At 44.6% G+C, this 16675-nt stretch overlaps 1 long non-coding RNA gene across 4 annotated transcripts; it reads left to right on the top strand.

Moving 5' to 3' along the window:
* Positions 1 to 3592: 3592 nt before the first annotated feature.
* On the top strand, positions 3593 to 15612 carry LOC142011579 (uncharacterized). 4 transcript variants are annotated; one of them, XR_012645134.1, is made up of 4 exons: positions 3785 to 4228; positions 5262 to 5366; positions 14275 to 14503; positions 15109 to 15612. It is a non-coding gene; the product is annotated as an uncharacterized LOC142011579 (long non-coding RNA). The 4 variants fall into 4 exon arrangements; XR_012645135.1 differs by lacking the exons at positions 3785 to 4228; positions 5262 to 5366 and adding an exon at positions 3593 to 3655 and having other exon boundaries at positions 14214 to 14503; XR_012645138.1 differs by lacking the exon at positions 5262 to 5366 and having other exon boundaries at positions 14214 to 14503.
* The last annotated feature ends 1063 nt before the right edge of the window (positions 15613 to 16675 follow it).

Here is a 16675-nt window from a genome sequence, read left to right as displayed (position 1 = left end):
CGCCAAATGGCCTTGGCCAAAGGCGTTCCACGCGAGGTGGACAACATCCTGGTTCCTCCAAACAAACCAGCGGCCCTGTAGCACTTGAAAGAGCAGGACAATGATTGATTAGGTGATGAGCTTGGGTGGGGCAGACCCAGTTCTGAAGGTACATTAACTAGATAGAAAGAATCTTTAGATTCTGCAGACGGATCTGACGAAGTGGGTCTGGACCACCCAAGCTCATCACCTAATCAATTGCTTTACTGGGCTTCAAAGTGCTGCCTGGCTGCTGGGTTTTGTTAGGACACAGAATAACACGGCTACCCCTCTGGTACTATACGTGCTCCTCCTGTCCTTCGGGCCCCACCGACCTCTTTCTTCTACCTCCGCCCCCGCCCTCAAATGAAATTGAAACCCTCTGGCTTGCGGTCCCGCTGGGCTGCGACCCGCTCTGGCACAGATAGGGGTTTAACGGCGTACGGTATCTGCCTTTCCAGAGAAAAGTTCATTTTTACAGGGGGTCTTCGTCGTGCTCACAAGAAACCTCGCTCGCTTGGTTTTGCAGCAGTCCAGCCTCTTTCACCGAAATGAGCGTGCGAAGGGACAAACAGGGAACACACGCCCAAGCGAAAGGTGCTTCTCCCGGCAGGGGAAATGGGTACTTGGGGCCTCACCTGCTTGGTTATAGCGGAAGGACGAAGTCTATCGCAGAGGGAAAAGGCTTTGGGCTTCTCACCTGCCGAAGAGTAACGCGTTCAAACTAGCAGCCCTTCAAACACGCGAAGCCCCCTGTCCTTTTCCCACCGCTTAGCGCAGGGGGTTGATTACCGGGGACATACCGGCCCTATGCACGCAGAGAGAGGGCATGCAATGGTGACCGCAGCATTACTGGACTCCAGGGTCCCTACGATTTCATGCATCACAAGCGAGTGGCCAGGCCGGGCGCTGGGTGAGCCAAGCAACAGCCGTAAAAGGAGACCCCGCGCTCCCCGCCGTCTCCATTTGGGATTACATTTCCAGCCCCCGCGTTTCCAGAAATGGGGTGGCCTGGGGCCAATTTGTTCCCGACGTTGGGGGGCGCGGGGGCGGGAGGCTCTCCGGAGGGCACCGCACTCTGCAACCCAGAAAAGGGAGAAAGCACTAGAGTTGAAGACTTTTTTTTAAACCAAATCCCCAAAGAGCCCAGTGTGCCCCCACGTGGAGTGTGATTCTCACACCTTGCTGGAAGAGTAACGGCTGTTATTTTGGCTGAGGGCTGGCTCTTTGCTCCACGGGTAGAAACCCGGCGTGTGGACGCACACCGGCGCTCTACCAAGTGCGCCAGAGGACAATGGTTAGCTCGATTTTCACACCCAAAAGTGACTTTGGTGGTAAGTGAGAACATTCAGGAGTACACAGCTCACCCTCGCCCTGGAGACGTTCTCATGTGGTGCTGGCATTTTACTGTCCCAAGTACACAGGCCACTGCGTGTTAATAGCCCTTCTGGACATCATCACAGCCCCGTCGCTGCAGCTTTGGCCGTGGGAGAATTTCCCAGAGTTTGGCCAACTTTTCCCAGTGCTTGCCAAGTCTCTGGGGTTGCGCCCTGGCCTCGTGCGTTTTTACGTGTCAGCCTGGCCCGCCGCGGCCCGGTAAACACCCAAACGACAATCAGACGCCCCGCGGTGTCTGTCTCTGGTGCAGAAGAGCCGGAAAGAGCAGAACTGTGAACGCGGAACTGCCCCTCCCGCGGCCGGGGCCCTGAGAAGCCCGTTGGGAAGTGCTAAAATATAGGATGAGGTGCAGAGGTGACCTCCCCCCCGCCCCGGATCTTTCGGCTTCTTGTCTGATCGCGCGTTTCGCCCAGTGCTTGTTTCCGAGTGACTTACTGCAGGCCTCTGGGAGCGGCCTCTCTCGCTGGCTGGCACTCCAGAGTCCAGCACTAACCCAGCTCCTGCTCTGATACACACACCCCACTTCCCGCCGCCAGGTCTGGACTTCAGCCTGGGGACGAGGGAGGGGAGTCAGCTCTGCTCAGATCAGGCTGCAAAGCACACTTGGGCGAAGTTCCCACTGATGCCTCTTTGTCTTTCGAAGACAACGCACCGCCAAACTCAGCTGGGCCGTTCCCAGGAGCGAAAAAAATGCATTGCCAAGCCAGCTCCTCAGGGCTCCCAGGTGGACAGAGGCAAGACTGGTTTACTGAAAGCCTGAAGTTCGCAGAGTAGGAAGGAGAAACACAAGTTGGGTCACTGACAGCTTTGTGTGACCCGACACCGGCCCGGCAGCAGATAAGTTTCGTGGCTTTATGCAGAGTAACCGCAAACTTCTCGAAAACTTGACAGTCCCGGCTATTCCGAGCAGTGACTCGGAACACCTCTGGGAATTCATCTCCTCCCCTTCACCCCCGGATCTAAAACATCCGCTGGAAAGAAACTAATTGCCCCCGACCCAGAAGCCCCCAAAACACTTTCCCTCACTCCAGCATCCCTATTAAGAGTGAATACGTCAATCAGTAAAAGGGAAGCTGCCTCACCGGTTCCTTGGACAGCTGTGGTGAAAATTACCATGCGGGCAGTGTTAAAAATAAAGCCGTGTGCATGCAACTTTGCACCCGCAGGGAGAGCACTTAGCTTCTGTTGGGGGACAGGTCTCCCCCGCCCCGCCCCTTTTTCCAACTAGAATAAGCCTTGCAGCTCTAGGCTTTTATTTTGCCCAGATGGAATCTCAAAGTACCCCCCCCCCGTGCTATAAAGTTGCCCCCCCATAAAGTTGGGGACACGCGTCTGCTATCCCCATCTAGGACCGCAGAGCCACAGAGGAGGAAGGCAGAACTACTGACCCGCATTTCAAACCGCACCCTCCAGCCAGCAAGAACTTTAGAGCCAGGGAGCCGCTAAGAGCACGGCGGAAGTTTCTCCCTCCCACGTGCAGATCTACGAGCGAAGGCTTCAGGTCTCTCCCCCCACGCAGGAGCACTTCGCCAAGTCGCTGAGTTTTACAACCCCCTCGTGCTCCAGTCCGAGCCTCGCTTTACAGCATCTTTACATTCAACACGCTCTGCCAGACCCTAGCACAAGCGGGGCCAAGGGGCCTTCTGATGAAAAGCTGATGATGTTCCCCTTATCATCCCCCCACCGCACCCCGCCCCGCCACCATTCACTTACCCGGCGGTGCTCCTCCTCTCCACGCGGCACACACAGGAAATCGGCCCCCTCTAAAAGAAAATCTGAAGCCAACGTGTTATCAGCACAAGATAAAAGAGCCCCCCCCCGCCCCCGCGCAGCTCGGAGCCCTGAGTCTGGATGGAGCCGAGGTGGGGGGAGAAAGGCACAAGAACCCCGCGGGCAGCTGCATTAGCAGGGCGGGCGTGGAGAGCCCCGCGCATCCCCGCGCCCAGGCGCCACCCCCCATTTGATTTACGCGCCCTTTTCAGTAGCAGCAAGTGACTCACACCCCGGCGGCGGGGGAGGGGGGTGGTGGTGGTTTGCTCCACCACCACCATTCAGGTCCTGCAGGCGAACGTCCAGCCCAGCGTCAGGCGGCTCCTGCAGGCCAACGGCGGTAATTATGCCCCGGGAAGCGTCACGCTCTTAAAGGAGAACTCCCCCCGCTGGAGCGTTCGCTGCATTTCCACCTGCGCAGCGCCGAGCCCCCGCGCGGGAGCTCCTGGAAAGAGGCGCACCCCGAGCGGTAGGGCTCCCCTTCCTTTCTGCCGCTCATTCATGGAGCCCGAGTTGGGGGGGGGGGAACCCAATCAGAATGAAATTAGGATTTTCATTTCATTTAATGTAGCGACAGGGAGCCCCTGGGATACTGAGAATGGCCTGAGAGGGGCCTGGGACTAGCCAGCTAAACTGCTGCTGTGCCGTTAATTGTTTGCACATACCAGGTTTCCAAAACGTCGGATCCGAAAGGAGAGCAACAGGGCACGTTACAGGGGGCGGGGGGATCCGCACATGTGCACGCTTTGCTTTGCAGCTTCTGGAAAGGCCACCTCACGGATGAATCGGGCTTGACTGTTTGTTGGGCCCAGCTTTGGAGCGTGGTGCGCTCTCTCTCTCTCTCTCTCTCTCACACACACACACACGTTAATATTAGCCAAGCCATACTTCAAAAAAAACAAAGAAAGGCGAAAGGAAATGGAGGGGCAGCACCTCTAGGACAGCCGGAAGTTTCTTCCGCGAGGAGCAGGTTTGCATTCATCTGGAGCCCCATATTCACACGTGCGTCGACTCGGAGCACGATCCAGGAGTCCTTACTCAGGTTCGGAAGTCAGTAGCGGGGTTGGCTGAATAAGGAGGGTGGGTGCACGCTTCCCGTTTGGTCCTCACGCCCCATGTTGCAAACCCACTGCCATAAAGTGACCTCGCTAGACAATTTCAACCGAAAAGGTGCTGATATGAGCAAGTCCCTCCACCAGCCATGAAGGCTGCTTGAGAGAGGTCCGATCATCCCTCCCACTCATGTTCATGTCTAAGAGGGGTAGCCGTGTTAATAGGCTGTTATCCGCAAAAACAAGGAGGCAGGACCTTTGGGAAGGTAGAGCCTAACACGGCTATTCCTCAGAGACCACTAGCACCTGAAAGCCTAACAGATTTATTTGAGCATAAGCTTTCCTGTGTTAAAACCACTGCCTCAGATGCATGGGCTCGTGTTCATCTTTTTCTTCAGCCCTCCCAAGCTACTTTGTATGGTGGGATATTTTTTTCTGTCTTTTTAGGTGTCCTGTCTTTTTGTTTCGGACAATAACCCATTTTTACAAGTGGTTGTAAAGTCTTTAGCGCCATCTAACGGGAGCAACAAGTCTTTCTGCTCCGCAGAGACTAAACGGCTAATTAATAAACAGTTTCTTCCTTTCTCCCCCCACCCCCCAATTCTCGAATTGTCAACTGCAGCTTTGTTTAACTAAAAATGATGGTGTGCTGTCAGAATGCCCTGTATGGAATTGCAAACTGCTCCAGAGACAGCCGACAGGAGTCGAGTGTTCCAAACTCCACCTGTTCCAGTCGATTTTTTTGAGCTTCTCTCCCTTTGCCTAAAAGACACCTGCTTCTACTTTTAGAGAGCTCTGAGTGCAGAAAATTAGCTACAATCTTCCACCTCTCTGGAAGAAAAACATAGGCGCAAGTCTTAATGATAGCCTGATTTCTTTAAAGCATTTGGGGGCGTGGGATGTGATCAACATTTGTTATGAACATGGTACATCTGTTTTTCTTAAATTCAACAGGTATATTATAAAGTCATTAAGTGTAAAACTTTCTTCTTTTTCTTCCCTCCCCCTTTTAATCTGACTCAGAAGCAGAAAATTGAGCTGTGTGGTACAATAGTGAGACGTATGTAGGGAAGAGGTGTTAGATTTTCTAACTGCAAGAAATGGCTTTCAGGATCCTTTTGGGACCAGGTAAACATGTTGGAATCACTGTTACTTGAAAAGATTTTATAGCAACATTCTCAACACGGAACGGGGGTATCTGTAGGAACAGAAAGGGATTTAAGCCTCTGTACAATATCTACTCCCAGGTCCAACTGTGTTTTGTAACCTATCAGGGGCTTTAAACCCCAGGCATTACCAGCAGACTATACAGGAACTTCAGCTTTTTTTCCTCCTCCCAACTGCAGCTGTGAGGAGCTGGCTGATTAGCTTCTTAGCTAAGGAATAAAAAAGAGGAATGAACAAGTACCACAATGGGCTGAATGACTGCTGGTGTTTCTGGTCAAGTGATATGTTGGACACAGAAAAAGACAACCACAGGGCCTTTTGGTTTTAGATGTGAGTCAGCCCCAGACATTTTCAACCAATAATAAGTAGCAGAGATTGAGCATGGGAGTTTCCCAAGCATTCACTGTTAGCCTAACTTGGTTCCCAGTGGAGTGAACAGTTAGGTCAATACTAAACATCCCTGAAAATCCCACCTTTAACGTAGACAAAGATCTAATGTCACCCATCATGGAAGACAGACTAACTGCAGCATTCCCTCTATCTGCTGCACATGTGCATAGAGTCCCAAAGGAAGGCAGAAAGTAGTCAGTTTCTACATCGGGGTATTTTACTCCATGACCCATAACAGTACCATAACAAGTATCAAGACTTGTACTTACATCAGTTAATTCTTCGCGTCCTATTTAGAGTCCATCCCTGAACTTTTGAGATAGTTGGCAGCAGATCTCTGTGAAATTCTTGTCTGTTATGTCATGTAAAGTGAAAACATTTCACATCCACATTATTGAACTGATACAGGAAAGTATAACAGAATGCTCCTTTAGATAAGCTACTAAAAAGGGAAATGATCAACAGTGCATCTCTTCTGGTGTTAACCCTCCATGCTGCACTGTATTAGGCAGACTGTTCTTCATCCTCACAAATGCTCAACCAAACCATTTTGTGTTCCACTGCCAAATTTTATGCAAGGTTTTGCATTGTCAGTGGCATAGGAGTGATTTATAACAACCGTGCCTCTGTGGGGACTTCTGATATTTTATGAACATTACTGACTAATAATGAAGCATATACCCTACCCCTCTCCTCCCACCATCTTGGTGAACCTTGCAAAAATAAGTGATGTTTCTGAGCCCGAAATTAAGGTCGGGGTTATTATTTACTCCAATTTTATACATGGAAAATTTGACCCAGAGCCCTACATTTGAAAAGTGACTAGTGACTTTTATGCTAGGGTTTGTAGATACCCTAGCTGAGATTCCTTAAAGAAGCCTGATTTTCAAAAAGCACTCAAGAGCCACCCTCTGAAAGTCAAGATGTCCCAAGGTGTCTTTGAGTAGGCACCAAAAAATGAGACTCCCCAAAATTACAGTTTCAGTGAAAAGTTAAGCCAAAGGTTAGTAACCAATCCAAAGCCACATAGTGAATCTATGCAGAATGAGGACTAGAAGGCGGTCCAGGCTTTTACCTATGCATTATAACCTATGCATTAGACAACAGGTGATGTTCCTGGTATTTTATATGGTGATTGAATTATCATAAGCTAAACCACAATTCACCTTTATTTTGAAATGAGCATGCTACTTTTTTATCCTTTATCATGGGCTTAAAAGTTCATGTCTTGGCAGAATCCAATATTAGGAAACAAAAGTTTACTCCCAAAGATCCAGGCCAGTCTTTAAAAAGGTATCAACTTTACTATGAAATATACAGTGTATAACATCTCTCAACTGATGTTATCTTTTACATGGTAGAAACAAAACCACCATTTGATTTCTTAAATGAGGAATATATATGAGAAAATCTGTCTGGAAATATTCTACCCACATATTGTTTAAATCAAATATTTCTGAGGATTATCTTTCAATTGTCCCCATTTCAAGAGTCCAAATCCAGGAGGATGGCTATTGGCATGGACCTCTGTCATAGTTTCCAGTTTACTAAGAACTTAGTGCAGGAGAGATACTTTTAGTTGGAAAGCAGCCATCCAGGGAGAATTTTGTTTTAATCAGATAGGATGTAAAAACTGCAGCTTGACCTAAAGTATTTGATCCCATAATCTGATGTACTTTAGGGTTTTCTTTTTTATTTTACAAATATAAGTGGCAGCTCTGAAATTCTTTCAGCATACCCAGAAGGTAAGTGCAACTCCTAAGGAAAACTGGAGGCAGAGTCACAGTCTGTCGAAGAAGGGGCACAAACAGGATGAGCTGTGGGAAGTGAAAGACACCTTACATTGTTATGATCCTCCAGTTAGACCATCTGAAAGCTCTGATCCTGAATCCACTGATGTTGAGGATATCAGACTTATATTCTAAGTTCTTTTACTGAGCCCATAACTGAAGTATCTAATTGACCCTTATGCTTTTTTTTTTTTTCCCCTGGAGCTCATTTAATATTTGGGTGAAGAAATAAAATGTCAACCTCCACAGACTTTCTTTATCCCTTTTGCCTGCCTGCCTGCTTGTGAAAAGATTAGGGGTCAGGTTCTCCTCAGTTTAATTTCTTGGTAACACCCTTGGAGACAAAGGAGACTCTGAATTCCATGGCTACTATTGCTAAACCTAGGTCCACGCAGTTAGGCAATCAGAACGTGGGCAACTGAATAACAATTTTCAGGGGTCTTAAAGATGCGCAGCAGCAAGTGATGCAACAAGAGTGGTGGGTGCGTTAGTGCCTCTGAAAATCAGGCTCTTTTTATTCAGATCTCAATGTATGGATTTAACTGAGTAACAAATGCTACATACAGAAGTTTGAAAATTTTGGCCCATGTGGTCTGTTTCCTGAGGGCACTCTAAATCCCAAACCTTTACCATAGAAAAATCTTAATGATTTCAGTGCTCCACCTTGCTAGCAATATGGTTTGAATCAGATACACTGCACAAAGACTGTCCTGGTTTTATAAAAGAACAACCTTCTGTTTTTTTTTCCCCCTTTGGGTATGAAAACGAAAACTGGTGGAGCCTGCCTTTAGAGCTTGTCTACCTTGATAGTCGTTCAACAGACAGCATGTACATTGTGATATGGATGCACTGATGTCTGTTTTCCTTCATTTTAAATATAACCTGGCAGTTAAAACAGCCATGCTGAAGAATCACATTCATTTAGCAATCATATAATTTCACAGTAAATATTGATATCACATTTTAGAACTACCCATTTGGGAAAATACAGCAGTAAGCAATAGTAAAAGAAGGCTGAATAATAAGAGTTTGTGAAATTAGTTACAGAAGCAAAGGTTGCTGTTTTCTCTTAAAGCCTCTGTATTCATTTGGAAATTTTAACATCTTTCCACATGATCCAGTGCTGACTATGACTTTCCGGTCAATGTAGACAAGGACAAGTTGTGTTCAGCATGATGTCACATAGCTAGGGCAAGGTTCCATCATAACTAGCTGTCATGAAGTTGAACATGATTTGTCCTTGTCAACACTGAACGCAAATTTGTGGTCAGCATCATGTCAAGTAACTCAAATTTATTAAATGTACGGCACAGCCAATCCTGCGCCACCAAAAATCTCTAGTCAGCCCCACAACATTCTGAGATCAGATTAAAAAGCATTAGATTTAAAAATAATAAATTGGGGTTCTGTCATTTACTTTCTAGTTTCCAAACCTTCAAGGGGCAGTTGGAGTTTAGGCTTTTCTTCAAGATTGTGAGGGCTAGAAACTTCTTTTGTGTAAAAAATGAAAGTTGAGGTTTTTGCATATTCAAATGCAGAAGTGAAAAAAGTACTCAATGAGTTACTTGAATAAAAGTGTGGCTGCTTTCACTTTTGGATACTTGAGTGCAATGTAGATGTGACGTGTATGTGCACGTGCGTGTGTGTGTACTTTTTCTCTAGGGCTGGGTCTACATGCCCCCCTTCCTTTCAAAAGGGGCATGTTAATGAGCAGGTTTGAAATATGCTAATGAGGCGCTGCAATGAATATGCAGCGCCTCATTAGCATAATGATGGCCACGGTGATTCGAAAGTGCGGCTTGTTGAATCGTGCGCCGCCCGTGGAGACGGGACCTTCTGAAAGGACCCCCCCCCAGTTTCTGAAAGCCCTTCTTCCAATCACAGATAGGAAATTCACCCTGTCCAGAGGGGCCAGAACAAAGCTTATGGAGAAATGTATTTGCACAAGTTCAGAGAAAACCAGAATAACCAGTCATTAGATTGGTTAACAATACCTGTCTTAGAACTTTGTCACCTCTGTACTTTGCAGCAAATTTTCCTTCATGGTATTTCAGCATCCTATGGAAAAAGCAAAGGGAACCGGATTCCATGAACCAAAGGGAAGCTAGTTGATTATTGCTCAAGAAAATGCCCACCTACTCAGCTTTGAGGAAGATCTGGGTCAGTGTTCAGTCTAATTTTTTCTACCCATGGGCAGAATTAACTTTGTAATGCGCACTAAAGCATATGCAGTTGTGCACCATCAGTAAAAACACATCCTGCTGGCTGTGGGCATTATGGGCCCTCTGCTAATCAGCTGAGCGGCACTTGAATCTCTCCAGGGCAGCTGCCCAAATGCTCAGCTTAAGGGAAGATGATCTTGGTCACGTCTATTCCCTATTAGATACACTTCTTTCCTGACTGTCAATGACAAATTTCCTATTGTTTTCCACAGAAACAGTTGCAAGGCCTTATCTCATGAATTAGAGTCGCAGCTCCAGTCATTGGCAGAAGTTAGCACTGCACTAGTACAAAATAATTTTTAAATACCTACAAATTAGTTATTTTCACTCTGCGTGTGTGTGTGTGCAGGGGAACGGGCCAGCGGGGGATTACTGGAAGAGCCTATTTCTCCAGGTATGGCTTCTTCAGTCTTAATATTTCAAATGATAAAGTACAGCTGCTATCAAGCTACGTGTGAGCAAAACAATGTGGTAAATTGTGTTTAAAAGTGGACCATCTTTGTCTTTCCATTACTCACAAACTGATGGATGGAGTTAGCTCAAACTTTAAAAGAAGTTCTCACCCTCTGGCTCCAAGATGGCAGTGGCTACACTAGCCGCTGCCTTTCGAAAGGAGTATGCTAATGAGCCACTTTGCCAGATGCTAATGAGGTGCTTCCATGAATGTGCAGTGCCTTATTAGCATAATGGCAGGTGTGTGCGTTTCAAAAGTGCCGCTTTCGAAATGCATGCTGCTCATGTAGACGGGCCTTTCGAAAGGACCCCTGGACTTCAAAAGCCCCTTCTTCCCGTTTGGTTCATGGCAGCGCCTCATTAGCATCTGCTGAAGTGGCTCATTAGCATCCCCCTTTCGAAAGGCGGTGGCTAGTGTAGCCACGGCCGAAGAGAAATTTCAACTGGAGAATATTTAGGAAAGTTCTGAGCACATGGAAGCAAGAGGAAGTTGTGGCCTCTTCTTACTTATTGCAAGAGCTAGAATATGCTCTTAGGCTACGTCTTCACTAGAAGCATCTGTCTACAGAAGTTACTGTCGGAAGAGATGTTCCGACAAAAGTTCTGTTGACAGATCGCATCTACACATAAAAGCGGATCGATCTTTTGATCCACTCTGTTAACAAAAGGACTCCCCCGCCCAGCATCTACACAGCTGTTTTGTTGACAGTTTCTGTCAACAAAATCCATTTTGTGTGCAGATGCTCTGTGAGTTTTGTTGACAAAATCCCAGTTTTGGCTACATAACTCTATAGTGTAAACATAGCATACAGGTATGTCTGCACTATGGGAAGATCGATGTGCTGGTGGTTGATGTTCCAGAGTTCGATTTAATGTGTGTAGTTAGGGCACACTAAATCTAACTGTAACAGCGCCACCATCAACCCCTGTACTCCTGGCAGTCACAAAGAGCAAAACCACTGCAACGCATTATTAAAGACCTACAACCTATCCTTAATCAGGATGCCAAACTCCAGAATGCCTTAGGTGACAGGCCTGTTCTCTCCTACAGACAACCTCCCAGCCTTATGAGCACTCTCACCAACAACCACAGGCTATACTGCAGGAACGCTCGTCCTGGAACTTTTCCTTGCAACCAAACCCATTGCCAACTTTGTCCACATATCTATTCTGGAGATACCATCACTGGACCTAACCAGGTTATTCACAAAATCACAGTCACATTCTCATGTTCCTCAACTAACATCATATATGCCATCATGTGCCAACAATGCCCAGATGCTTTGTATATTGGACAGACTTCAAACTCTCTTAGACAAAGAATTAATGGGCACAAAACAGACATAAAAACATTCCTGATCCACAAACTGATCAGTCAGCATTTTAATGGAGTGGGCCATTCTGTTAATGACCTAAAGGTCTGCATCTTACTGAAGAGGAATTTTCACAACAGATTGGAAAGAGAGGCTGCTGAACTCTCTTTTATATTCAAATTCGACATGTTAACATGTGGTTTGAACCGGGCTGGGAATTTTTTTAGGTCATTATAGGGGTTCTTTTGCAAACTTGGCTTAATCTAATTCTTGATCCCACCCCCCTTCTGCCCCTCTGCTCTCTGATTTGCTCCCCTTGATAATATTTTTCTGATTTGTCAACCTTGATTACTATTTTTGGTTCTCTGTGCCTTAAATATTGAGTCTGTTCTGGTATGGCTGTGGTCTGAAGAAGTGGGTCTGTCCCATGAAAGCTCATCACCTAATACATGATTTTGTTTGTCTTTAAAGTGCTACTGGACTGCTTTTTTGTTTTGATCTCCCACTGTGTGGGCAGTGGCAAAAATTGACTTTAGATGAGTTGACTCCAGGTATGCAATTCTTGTACCTGGATTTGCATATCTAAAATTGATTTTTTTCCTCCTAGTGTATGGCAGACCCTACTCTGTTTTCAGTTTCAAATCATAACAGAAACAGAGGCCAATATTTGGAAAGTGGCTACTGAAATTAGTTTGCCTCAGTCTTGAAATTCTGAGAGCCCACGGCTCAAATTAAATCTTTGGGAGCTGCAGGTATTCAGAACCTCTAGAAGTGAGGGGCAATGTGTTTCAGATTGGGAACTGTACTCCTCCCACATACTATCCTTTGTTGTTGTTGTTGTTGTTGTTATTGTGTTACCAGCGTGCCTATGAGCCCCAGTCATAGGTCTGGACCTCCACTGTACTAGGCCATGCACACGCACACAGAGGACAAAAAGACTGTATCTGAGCACACATTCAAAGATCAGGTCTACACTAATGGCAGTGTCAAACTAGGGCACACAACTTCAACTATGTGAATAGAGTAGCTGGAGTCAATGTATCTTAGACTGAGTTACTGGGACATCTCCACTTGGGGTTGTGGGGGCTGACAGGAGAAACTCTCCCACTGAGTCGTCTTATCTGTTCATTCTGGTGGAGTACTGAAGCTGATGAGAGTGCAATTAGTGACCAATTGAGACTGTCTTTACTAGACCCGCTGAATCAACCCCTGGGGGATCGATCCCCGGCAATACCAATTTCCTGGTAAGTGTAGACAAACCATCATTTTCATGTATCGGAGAGGTAGTCGTGTTAGTCTGCAGCTTTGAGAACAGCACGAAGTCTTGTGGCACCTTATAGACTAACAGATGTTTTGGAGCATAAGCTTTTGTGGGCAAAGACCTGCTTCATCAGATGCATGAGTGTGGGGGGGGGGGTTTCAGAGGGGTATTTAAAGAGTGGGGTCTCAGTAAAAGGGAGGACCAGAGCTGACAAGGTCTATTCAGCAAGGTGGAATTGGCCCAGTATCAACAGCACTTATCAAAAGAGTAAAAAACAAGTTAGATCAGACAGGGGATGTGAGCCTTTGTCAGAGTCTAATGGGGAGATATTAATGCCCAGGGCAGAGAAGCTGGTTTTGTAAGCTGCGAGCCACTCCCAGTCTCTGTTTAATCCTTGGTTAATGGAGTCAAATTTTCATGAGACAACCAGTGGATACAAGCAGACAGGAAAGTACAAGGAAATAAATTTGACTTCTGCCCTATCAAAAGCAAAAGCATATTTGGGGAAAATTTTCAAAGAATCAACCTGTGTATTTGCAAAATTCTTTACATGCTTACTCTTGTGAACCTGATGAGTTCAAAAATCATGAGCCAGAAGCCAGAACCCAAAATCAAGAGATGGGCCTAAAAATTAGGAGCTTTTTGAAGATAAATAATTTGTGCTTTTTCATTAATTTTCTTTCTCCAGGCCTTGCTTAGCTCACTCCTGGCATATGTGCGACACAATAGAGCCTGTTTCGAAATAGAGCCATTGGGCACATGATGACTAATTTTGAAATAGGTGCTATTCTCTGTCTACATAGCCTCTATTTCAAAATAGGTGCTATTATTCCACATGGATTGAGGTTTACCTATTTTGAAGTAAGTTGATCTCTATTTCAAAATTATTTCAAAATTGTGGTTGCATTGTGTAGAAGTCCACAAAATTATTTCAAAATCATAGCCATTATTTCAAATTAACTCGGCTGTGTAGACACATCCTTAGAGGGCAGAGGACAAGCAAACAGTTATGGCTGCCTGCAGCACCGCGCCTGTATTGGCCAAAGGGGAAAGTGCAGGTGATTCAGGCAAAACTCCCTTTGTTGTTCAGTGAGATTCCGAGCAACCCCCAAATTCAGATACAGTGATGGTATTGCAAATGCAGTGCTAGCAATATTGCATTCTCATCTGCCTTCTCAAATTGGAGCTCCTTCAGAAGGTGCCTATGTCACATCTGAAGTCAATGGAGTTACCCTATTATAAAGCTGGCATAAGTGAGAGGACAACCACCTTCTGGTTTCCAAACTTCCGTTGCCAACAAAAAATGATGCAAACAATGAACAGTTTAGAGCCATACCCTTCTATTCCTGATAACAATATGTGCTCTGTTTGTATTTCAGGACATGCCTTTTTTCTACGTGCAATTATGAAGATTATTATACCATTACATTATACTTGCAGGTGCCTGAACCTCTACTCATTCATACTAATTTACCTCAGAGTAACTCAGCTGACTCAAATGGAGTTACCTCTGAATTTGGCCATCATGAAAGGAGAATAAGTTTGTCTATTTACGCCCCTATTTGTGTGCTGAATGGAGAGTATTCATTTACAAACCTTGGGACTTCACACAATTAAAAGGAAATGTATTTGCTGATATCATTTGAACAGCATTTTGCTGCACTGTTTTGTAAGTAGTAAGCAAAATTTTTTCATAGGTTTAAAGGTTATTGCCAGGAATTGTTTTCTGCTATCTCTGGAAGAGTTAATGCATTTTTTAAGTAGATGCAGTGAAAGCTGAGATAGTGAGATAAGAACATTGCTGGGTGAAGGTGCAAGAGGACCTACTTGATATGGTAGTTTCCTGCCTCTTCTCCATCACTGCATTATTGTGATGGGAATGCAGAGGGAAAGAGATGAATAGATTTTATATTTGAGTACAAGGGTCTCTGCCAGATTCTCATGTGACTCATTCATATACGATGAACATGAGATGTCTGCAGAATCCCATTTATTGCTCTACTCAGGTAATTGTGTAAACTCCAACAATATAAGTTTATATATTTGCACAAAAATGGAAGGAAATAGTGAGAGAGGCATCAGACATCAATGGGCACTGAGCCCATGGTTGTTGGTGATGATGATGATTTGCACAAAGACACCAGTCATCTTTTTGGATGAATGTAAATAATCTGTAACTTGATTCACTAATTCCTGATGAAAAATAATCATACAAACATTTCCATTTGACCATTGCAAGACTTTTTTCATGACTCTACTTTCTGTTTCACACAGATATTTTTATTACAATTAGTGTTGGACAAGCTGGAAAAGCAGTGAAATTACCTACTCAGAAGTAGCTGAAAACACAGATGAAGAGCTGAAGTTGAATTTTGAAAGGAACTTTTGAGTCTCCCTCTCCTCATCAAACCTCTCCAGCAATATGTCCTATAAATATCCAGCCATATTGGACCATTTCCATCAAAATACATCTCAGGTCCTTAACTCTATTAAAGATTTTTTTAAATAAAATAAAATGTATGCGATATATTTTAATGATTGTACTGATTTAAAAAAACTGTGTTATTTTTATGATGATAATTTTTATTTTGGATTTCTCAAGGAGGAATTGTTAAAATTTGTCCATTTATTTTTTTTAGTAAATTTTAAAATGGGAATTTCATCAAGTGTATTTTTTCTTCATCTCTATAAACTCTTCTCATTTACTGTATTTAAACAAAAAAGGGCTCTTGTCAATTTTGTTTTCAATAACATTTTTTCCTATTTTTCAAACCTTATTCCTTGATTTAGCTGTGCCAAAACAGAGTACTACTTCAAATTTCTCTTTTTTATTTCTTTTCTGTAAGATTTATTGAGAAGCAATCCTATTACAGGTTCACCTACTTTTCTGGCTCAGTCTCTTTCAACATTCATTGAGTTATGTCAATTTTGAGGATTGCATTTGATTTGGCAATTCTGTTTCTTCTCTGTTTGGTTTTGTGCGAAGTAATACCATTCCAGGAACTTCCCATTTTCCTGGCTCAAATGCTTATACTGCTTTAAATTATGATAAGAGGAAGCTAGTGGTTTTAGCTCTTACCCTTTAGGAAGAGCTCTTGATCAAACAGATCTTGGCGTAGAACTTGTATGATTATCTTCTCTCTTTCACTGAATGCTATCAAAAAAAGCTCAGAAATAGCTGTCAGTATGGAGAATTTAAAAGTATGTGTCCCAAGCCTCCAGTGATGTAATTCCAATAGCATTTAATACTCTGCACAGAACTTGCTGAAAGAGACAACTAGGCCATTCCAATTATCAGAAATGTATCAGCAACACTTAGAAGTTTGAGGCATAGCCACATTGAATAGGCATGTGAAAAAATTAAATGTCGTCCATTACTATGCTGGCAAAGGACTTAGTGTAGGTGCAGCTTATATGGGGAAGAAAATCCATTTGTCACCATGGTTTATTTTGTTCAGGGAATAGGCACAAACTACACTAACGAAAGCATTCTTTTTCTGGTATATACTGTGTCTACACTAGGAGGCTATGCTGGCATAGACCTATGAGTATATCTATGTCAACAAACCCTTGCTAGAGAAAAAGGGCCTTAAAGAAGTAGCAGGCTACTTGTCCTTTCCATTCCATCAAAAAGCAGAGAGCTAGGACTTTCTTTCATAGAGAAAAGCAGAGATGATATAAAATGATGTAAGACATGCTGGGAACCATTCCACCATACTAGAATATGCTTTGGTGGGCTCCATCACGCATACCCTCCATTCAGAACACTTTTCTGGAATTCAGTGGGTGTTTGTCATTCAGCTGGTTTTCAGGACTGGGACCAGTACTAATTTGAAAACAG

Source organism: Carettochelys insculpta, chromosome 1 (genome assembly GCF_033958435.1).
Source record: "Carettochelys insculpta isolate YL-2023 chromosome 1, ASM3395843v1, whole genome shotgun sequence".
Lineage (NCBI taxonomy): Eukaryota > Metazoa > Chordata > Testudines > Carettochelyidae > Carettochelys > Carettochelys insculpta.
Note: the sequence above shows the minus strand (reverse complement) of the source record. Positions and strands in the feature narration are given on the sequence as shown.